Source organism: Meriones unguiculatus, chromosome 7 (assembly GCF_030254825.1).
Source record: "Meriones unguiculatus strain TT.TT164.6M chromosome 7, Bangor_MerUng_6.1, whole genome shotgun sequence".
NCBI classification, from domain to species: Eukaryota; Metazoa; Chordata; class Mammalia; order Rodentia; family Muridae; genus Meriones; species Meriones unguiculatus.
The window spans coordinates 109,975,902-109,985,632 of NC_083355.1; the positions used below are offsets into that span (position 1 = coordinate 109,975,902).

The window sequence follows — 9,731 nt, forward strand, 5'->3', positions numbered from 1 at the left end:
GAAGCAGAATTACCTTTGGGTCCTATGGGGCAAAGAAGATATAAAAAACAAAACAAAACAAAAACACAAAAACCAAAAACCCATGCAGCTTAAAATACAGCCTCAGCCAAAACATTAAAAAAAAAAAAAAAAAAGATCCTGGAGTCTAAATGTTCCTGTCTGCAGTGTATTTAAGTACTCCAACACGGAAGAGTGGCTTTATTTTGTTGATACAAGGTCTCGCTGTGTTGCCGTGGCTGGCCTGGAACTCACTTTATTGTAGAGCAGGCTGCCCTTAAACTCCTACAGATTCATTTTCCTCTGACTCCAGAGGGTTGGATTAAAGGCGTGAGCCATACTTGGCTCAGATTGGCTGTTTTTATGGGAGACTTGAAGAGCTTTAGTCCCTGCTACCTACCTTGATGTCTCTTTATTTTTGAAAAAGCACAGACCACAGCCTTGAAGTTACCTCTCTGGAGTTGCCAGCATAGAATTTGCTGGGGAGGATAATTCTGTTTGAGCTTGGTGCCTGTCCTTCACGGAAAGGTTGAGTTGGTTCTCAGGAGGTCATCCTGATCTGGTTAGCCAGGGGCTGAGCAGATGGCATTACCAGCCTCTGCCCTGGGTGGGACAGTCTGGAGAAGCTGAGGCAGGAGAGTTGCCACTTAGAAGGCCAGGCTGTACCCGTTCACCTGCCTGTCCCGTCACCCCTGGCTCCAGTCACTCTACTCAAAGCAAGGAGCATAGAGTTCAATGCAATTCGATGTCCGTGTGAATGTAAATGTGGAGAGCAGTACTAGGGTTCCCTCCTGATAGGCACGCTCATCTGCAGCACATCTGGGTACCTGCTCTTACAGAGCTCACTGATGTGGGCACACACCTTTTGGTTGGAAGGATGGCACCCCAGAACTCCTGCCTCTTCTGAGGGAAACACGGGTTGTGCTTATTTTTTCGCTTAACACCCACTTACTAAACATCTCTTCCGTGTTGGGACGGGCATGTTGAAGATCTCTGCCTGTTGCAGGCCCTCTTACCTTTGATGCCCCTCCAGCATCATGTTAGCACACTGAAATGCATCACCAACCCATGCTAGGACTTCCTTCTATGCTGGAAAATGTAAAAACATTTAAGAATATTTAGTTTTATTTATAGTCTTTTCATTGGGCATAGGCTATATATGTATATACATATATACTAGGTCAAACTCATGTATAGATAATTTTACATATATATATATATATTTTTGTGTGTGTGTGTGTGGAGTATGTTTGTGCATGTGTGTGTTTGAGTGTGTGTGCTATGTGTGTACATGCCTGTGCGGCCAGAGGAGGAAGACTGGTTGTGTTCTGTGTCTCACTGTCTGCCTTAGTCTATCGAGACAAGGCTGCTCATTGGACTAGAAGCTAGGCTGGCAGCCAGCAAGCCTCAGAAATCCTCCTGTCTCTATCCCCCACAGCACTGAGGTTACAGGCATACAGAGGTCATGGTCAGCTTCTTATGTGGGTGCTAGTTTGAACTCAGGGGATTTGAACTCAGGTCTTCATGCTTACACACAAGTGCTCTTATCCACTGAGTCAACTCTCCAGTCCCCCATTTTACTTAATTTTTTTCTATTTAGAACAGATAAAATCTCTCTCAATGTTCAAATACAAAGTACTGTACAGTAATTTCAATCATGTATGTGTGTGTTTGTACATGTGTGTACAGGGTGTAGATGACATCCTCAGAAGCCTTTTGTTTTGGTTTGGTTTGGTTTGAGACAAGGTCTCCCTGCTAGCCTTACTATGTAAGGCTTTGGTTTGGTTTGGTTTGAGACAAGGTCTCCCTGCATACCTCACTATGTAGCTCAAGCTAGCCTTGAACTCAGAGATCCCCTGGCCTCTACCTCTCTAGCGCTGGGGTTTAAGATGTGTACCTTGCCTGCCTTGCCCTTCCATTTTTTAAGACGGCTTCTCTCACTGGTTTCGAACTTGCCAAGTTATGCTGTCTGGTCAGTGAGCCCCAGGCATCCTCCTGTCTCTGCACCCACTCTGGGATTATTGACACGCACACCATCACACCCAGACTTTTACATGAGTTCAGGGCCTCAACTGAGACTATCATACTTGCAAGGCAAGTCCTGTAACAGCCCAGCTACTCCCCAGCCTCGAACCACCATTTTGACACTTACACAGAAACCCTGGACATCCTCTTCCTGTAGAAATGAAATCTCTATCCTCTATTTTTGCTTTAAAAAGTATTTGTGAATAGCTTGTTATTGTCTGTGACTCCCACCAATTACTGTGCACGTCAGGGATCCCTGCGAAGAGAGAAAAGTTTCCCTATTTCCAGCTGTAATGGCATATTTTATGAACACTAAGTTGAAAGATTAATGAAATTGATTTAAGGTCAGAGTTAATAGAGAAACATTAATTTTGTATTTTTCCCTAAAATGTAGAGCTATTCATTTTCAAGTCTCAAACCTTTGCTTGCTGGCACATGAGAATTCTCTAGCTTGTGTGTTGCTAATAGGGGAGAGAGCAGCTGAGCTGAGGCACTGCAGAGGGGAAAGACGGGGTGGCTCACATGGCAAAGACTTGCAAGCATGGGGACTGGAGTATGATTGCAGTGGGAGGCAGAGACAGGGCGATTCCTGGGGTTCACTTGGCCAACAGCTTGGCCTACTTGGTGAGCCTTAGGCCCTAGAGAGAAAAAAAGTGGACAGTGCTTAGGAATGACACCCAAAGTTGTTCTCTGGCCTCCCCAGACACATGTACATGGAAAGTACTCTACCCCCAATACACACACACACACACACACACACACACACAGAAGCAAACAAACGAACAACAAAAACAAGAAAGGAAGAAAAAAAACAAGTCATGGCTTTTGAAGACTCAGTTTAGAATATAAAACAGAGATTAAAAAAAAATAGAAATCATCATGCCTTGTGAGAATCATGTCCCAGGATTTCCTGCCTAGGGAAAGTACCTCCCACAGTGGGCTGGGCCCTCCCACATCAGTAATGAATCAAGAAAACGCTTTACAGACTTGTCTAAAGGCGAATCTGGTGGAGGCGACGCCTCCTGTGAATGCCCATCTTCCCAGGTGATTCTTCTTTATATCAAGCTGACAAATACTAACCAATATGCTCCAGTACTAAGGGGAACACAGAGGCAGGCAGATCTCTAGAGCTCCATGGCTAGTCAGTGAATTGGTGAATCGGTGAGCTTCAAATCCAGTGAGAGACCATGTCTCAAAAAATAAGGTGGGGAGAGCAATGGAAGATGAGGCTTGCTGTTGACCTGTGATCTGTATACACACAAGTACACATATGTGTACATTACATATATCACTCTCTCTCTCTCAATACACTCATGCACAGCAGAGAGAGAGAGAAATTTGTTCATGTATAAGTGACATGTTTTTAACCCCTCCTCTCTGGTAAACTTGGTGGAGCCCTGCCATCTTGCAGCCCAGAAAGAACTTTTACCTCCCTTTATTGTTAGGATTGTTTTGTTTTGTTTTGTTTTTTGAGACAAGGTTTCTCTGTGTAGCCCTTGCTCTCTATTAGCTATGGCCTCGAACTCAGGGATCCACCTGCAAGGCGTGGAAAGAAAGAATTTCTTTCTTCCTTTCTTCTTTCCTTTCCAGATTTATTTATTTATTTATAATTTATATAGTGTCTGCCTGCAGGCCAAAAGAGGGCACCAGATATCACTATTGATGGTTATGAGTTCAATGGGAATTGAACTCAGGACCTTGGGAAGAACATCCGAAGTTCTTAACCTCTGAGCCATCCCTCCAACCTAATAGAGATTTCTTAATACCGACATTTCATTCTCTTTTTCCTTCTTTGACCATATGCATCTCGCTCCCACAACTCCCAGATCCACTCCACCTTCCCAACCTGCCCAAATTTGTGTCAAAATGGATCCAGAGAGTCCCATTTGTGAGGTCTATATACTCTTTGGCATGTGGCCTTCCATGGGAGCAGGGTCAACATACCAGAGGCTACGCCCTTACAGGAAACCGACTCTTCCTCTCCCATCTGTCCTTTTTCAGAGAGAGATTCCTCCTCAGACCCTACATTTGTCCAGAGTGCAGGTCACTCTTGGCTGACTACTAGGACAGCCAAAGCTGAAGGAAGACTCAACACCAAACCCTGGTCCTTCCCCAGTGCTCAGCCAGCATCCCTCGATTTCCGATTTCCGTCTGCTGGGTGAACTACCTCGGTACCTTTCTAAAAGAAGCACTTTTTGTTCCCTTGTCCCTATCATGGTGTTTGAAGTACCCTCTGCCCTCAAGCTTCATGTGTTAAAGATGTTAAAGATGTGGTGACACTTTTAGAAGGTGTCAACTATATGGTTATTGTTTTCCTTTTCCTTCATGAAAAGGACCTGCTCACTGTTATCAGTCTCTGCCAGTGTCCTCTCCTTGACTAGCGGCTCATTGGCTTTAAGTGCCAGCAGCTATAGCAACAAGGAAAATGGCTCGAGGGGAGATCATTTTACTCTCTGACAATTAAAGTTAATTTAATTACCAAGGAGTAATTAGCATGTTAATCCAGGCCTCCCCTCTCTCTTATTTTGAACCTTGGTGAGAAAAAGAACCTCAAAACCAAAACCAAATCTCCACATCCCATTTCCAGGGCTCTCAGGGAGATATTCCCCACCCCACCCCCTACCCCACCCCTGCCCAGGACTGGGCAGGTGTAGCTCCAGGCCTCCTGCCTTTGTGCCTTGCAGTCTACTGTCAGAATCACTCTGGGCTTCCCTATTGGTTACCATTACTGCAACACACCCTATTACCTGCTGTGGCTTTTGTCATCCTGCTATAGGTGACGGCCCCTTTATTTCCTTGAGGCCCTCCCTATACACAGTGACCTCTGGGCTTGCAAAGTCCCTGGATGTATAAGGATGGACCTTAGGCATGGTGAGTTTTGGGAACTTAGGGAAATACCCTTCACCTGTTTCTCTGAAGCGATGATTTGTTCTCTTGCCCTCGTTTATGGTGGATAGGGAGTACAGCTCGGGAAGTTCTGTGTGGAAGTCTTAGTCTCCAGCTCATGATGCTACCAAAAGAAGATTGGGTCACAGGGTTCTGACTTAATCTGTTGATGGATTAATACTTTGAACACAGCTGGAGAGAGGGCTCTGTGGTTAAGAGCAGTAGCCCCCGTGTCAGGACCCATAACTATCAGTAATTCTAGTTCTAGGATATCCAACACCCTCTTCTGGCCTCTGGGAACACGCACATGCCACACACACACACACACACACACACACACACACACACTCACACACACACACGTACATATAAATGGAAATAAAAAGAAATTCTAAAATAATCCTGTTGGAGGTTGCAGAAGGTAAGAGTGGGGTGTAGTTGACAGAAGTAAGTCACTCGGGTGTGCCCTTGGTGGGTAACCTGATCCTGCTCTCTTGCCCATTGCTTTCTGGCTGCCATGCCCTGGGAGCAGCTCTGCTCTGCTCCACACTCCTGGCTGTGCTCTGCCTTACTCAAGCTCAGAAGCAATGGAGCCAGATGATCCCATAAATCAAAGCCTCTGAAACCTTTCCTCCTTCAGGCTGCTGTTCTCAGGTCTTCTTCACAGTGCTGAAAGCTGACCCCGCCAGGCCCTCATCTCAAAGGTGGGGCCAGTCTGGACAACCTCTCCAAGGGGATATCAGAACTCTCCCACCATCTGCCATGTCCATGAAATATCTATCATTGCTATCCAAATACTCCTATCATTGCCCAGCATTTCTCTTCCTTGTTGGTGTTGTGGAATGGACATCACTACCCTCAGACACATCAGCTCACAGAGTTCCTATAGTTCCTGCCTGTCCGATCTTTGAAATGATGTCTCTGAAGCCCAGAGGCCTTTTATTTTATAGTGCTAAGGATAGAACCCAAGGCTTCACGAATGCCAGCCAAGTGATATGCCCCCTCCCATCTGTTGTTAAAGACAGAAGTCATCTTTCCAAAGGAAATAAGAATATTCTGTACTTTGCCTAGAGTTTTGGCAGGTAGGCTCACATTTCTTCAAAGGGAAGAGAACCAGTCTGCCTCCTTCTTGCAAAAGCTGTCAGACCAGGAGAGAATACAGAAGAGGATGTGCCCTTGGGAGGTGGGCGTGAATTCTGGTGAGGTGTTTTCCTGAGGGAGTTGAACAGACAGTTGGGCTTGTTTGTTGAGCAGTTTCTGATTCTGCAAACTGAGCGGCACTAGCGTCAGACACTGTGGGAGGAGTCAGAGAGATCCCTTGGATTAGGTGCCTGCCACAGCGGAAGAAAGTGGCGTATCAGTGCATTTTGCATTATTTTAATGATGTAGGCTAATTTCATAAACGAAGCAAGTCTAGAGGCTGGGACCAGAGGTCATTTGGTAAAATGCTTGCATTCCATCCCCATTAAATTAAGCACAATGTTGAACACCCGTAATCCCAGAACTTGGAAGGTGGAGCCAAGGAGAATCAGTTCAATATTGGGACTGGAGAGATAGCTCAGCAGTTAAGAGCAAGTACTGAGTTCAGTTCCCAGCACCGGCATCGGGTAGCTGACAGCCACCTATAACTCCAGCTCCAGGGAATTCAACATTACCTCTGGCCACTCACATATATACGTAATTAAAAATAAAAATTCAAAAACAAGCAGAAGAAAAATAAATAGTTCCCTTACTTTTGAGCTTCAAGTCACTCCGAGTTTGCAGCCAGGCTAGGATGCAGAAGATCTTGCTCCCAAAAGAAAATGGTTCATTTAGCTCAGGGCTTTGGTGGTTAAAGGTTTACAGTGCCTGCCATGAGCTCTGGTGAGGGGTCTTCTCGGGCAGTGCCATGTCATAGCAGGTGTCCATGGTTGAAATACATGTGGGAACAAGTTCCTAAGCAGAAGCCAATGAGTTGGATGGGGTCGGGCTCAGGTTTCTATAGCAACCATCTCTTGAAAACTACCAATGGTCTCATGAGAGCCATCTTAATCTCTTGCCTGGGCAGTGTCCTCAGTTGACCTCAGGACTGTTAGGATATACCTCTCAATATATAATTTCCTGATACCACACCCTGGGGACAAAGCCTTTAGTACATGAGCTCTAAAGGGAAAACCCATATTCACCCCCCCCAATTTGTTATTTTCTCCACTTGGCAGGCTGATGACATTTATAGGAATGTCCACAGATTGAAGAAAGTGTCTTAGTTTTTACTGGCTGCTGTAACAACAAAGCATAGACCATGTGGCTTATAAACAGCAAATTTATTGTTCACAGTCTTGGATGAAGTCCAAAATAAAACTCTTGTCAGATACAGTTTAGACAGACATACAGAGAGACAGACACACACACACACACACACACACACACACAGAGAGAGAGAGAGAGAGAGAGAGAGAGAGAGAGAGAGAGAGGTGTCTCATGAGCCTCTTTCATGAGGGCATGGTCCTACAGGGAGACGGAATAGGCTATGCATAGGTCCAGCCAACCCTCCACATCTGCAGGTTTCACAGTCATGGTATGATGACTAGTCTTGTTAATCTCTGTAACAGAATCTAGCATCATCTGGAAGATGAACCTTGGATATGACTGTGGGAGGTTATCATGATTAGACTAGTTAAAAAGATCTGTCCACTATGGGTGGCACTATTCCCTAGGCTGGGATACTGGCCTATAGGAAAAGGTACAAGTTCACTAAATGAAAGCATTCATCTGTCACGTTTCTTGACTGTGGATACAATGTGACTAACTGCCTCAAGTTCCTACCTGTGTGACTCACCCACTATATATCCTGGAACTAGGAGTCAAAGTAAACCTGTTCTCCCTTAAAGTTACTTTGGTCATAGACCTTTACCATGGCAACTGAAAAAGTAAGCAAGACACATGGAACCAACCTATTACAGAATGAAAATATTTAAAAACAATTGTATCTATGTTGAACACCTATAGATTTATCCTTGCTATTATCAACTAGACAATACAGTCTCACAACTTTTTACACAGCATTTCCATTTTATTAGGGATTATGAATATTATAGAGAAGATTAAGCCAGACAGGAGGGTATACATAGATTGTAAACAAATGCCAGTCACTTTATGTGATACTTGAACATCCGTGGATTTTGGAGTCTGTGGGAATTCTGGAACAAGTTTCAGTGTCCAGAGGGATACCAAAGGATGCCTGTCCCTCATCGTTGAACAGGCGTGAAAGAACTTATTAGTGGAATTGGCACACATGACCATGGAGGCTCATAAGTGCCAAACAGGCTGTCTGAAAGCCTGAGAACCAAGAAAGCCGATGGTGAATTTCTCAGTCTGAGGCTGACATGCCAGAAATCTTGGAAGCCGCCATTCAGGCTAAGGAACCCTGACCTGACTTCCAAGGGCAGTAGAATAAGGATAGAGAAGGAGTGGGCCCGAGGAGAGAGTGTTCCCCCTTCTTTGACCTGCTGGTTCATCCACGGGTCCTGCCAGTCTGATGAGGCTGGCTTACACCGAGGTTGAGAATTTCCCCTCTCAGCATTTCAGCGCCAGTGCCGATCTGTGGAAAGACCTCTACCAGGCTTGGAAGCAGCTTTGTGCAATCACTGGATTTCTGGGTCAACAGTTGTGGGTTCCGTGCCCAGTGCTGGCGTCAGTGTTCACATGCAGCTGCGCGGATATCCTGCTCTCTACTCTGTAGGGTCTGTGGGGTAGGCCGGGGTGCCAAGTCTCTCTGTGTCCTCACCAAGTCTGATCCTCCCCTAGTGTGACCTCCCTAGGGTCATTATTAATTTTCTGAAATATTGTAATATAATCTTAGTAATCCTTTAAATTTTTAAATTATTTTATGCATATGGGTCTTTTGATTGCATGCATGTCTGTATATCACATGCATTTGTGGTATCTGAGGTGGACAGAAGAGGGCATTGAACCCCCTGGAACTTGATTTACAGACAGTTGTGAGCTGTTTTGTGGTGCTTGGAACTGAACCCAGGTCCTCTGGAAGAGCATCCGGGGCTCTTATGCTGAGCCATCTCTCTGGCCCCATCTTAACCATCTAAGTAGACTCTCTAATGGGCTTAATTTCATACTATGCTCAGCCATTACCACCATCCCTGCCCACAGTGAAATCTTGTCCCATTTGCCTCTCCCTACAGGCCCTGGAAGCCCTCTACTTCTGTCTCTGCCAGTTTGACTTGTGTAGCCAGCTATTTTAAGTGGGGTCACGAGGTGCTTTCTATGGCTGGCTTATTTCAGTTAGCACAATGTCTTTAAGTCACACTGACATTTGTAACGTGTTTTAGGAGTCCATTATATCTTAAGGCCCTAATAGTTTGCTTTCTGTTGATGTGATGCAACTCTCTGAGCAAAAACAACTTGGGATGGAAAGAGTTTAAGTTTCAGCTTGTACTTCCAGGTGACAGCCCATCATTGAGGGAAAGTCAAGGCAGGAAGCTGAGGCAGAACAGGGCTTGCTGGTTCTCTCTCTCTGGGTCACTCTCACGCTCATGCTCAGTTAGCCTTCTCATGTAATCCAGACTCACCTACCTAGGGATGGTGTTACTGACACTGGGCTCAGCCTTCGCACATCAATCATCGGTCGAGACAATCCCTTACAGACATGGCCACAGGCCAGTCTGATCAGGGCAATCCTTCAACAGACTTTTTCATCAGGTGACCCTAAGCCAGTGGTTCTCAACCTTCCTAGTGCTATGATGCTTTAGTACAGTTGTGGCTACCTTCAACCATATAATTATTTTGTTGCTACTACGTAACTGTAATTTTGCTACTGTTATGAATCA

General features: G+C 45.3%; 1 pseudogene; it reads right to left on the reverse strand.

The window, feature by feature from the left end:
• The window catches only part of LOC110554381 (proliferation-associated protein 2G4-like), a 29,388-nt pseudogene extending 19,862 nt beyond the window's left edge, over nt 1–9,526 (reverse strand).
• Nucleotides 9,527–9,731: the final 205 nt, after the last annotated feature.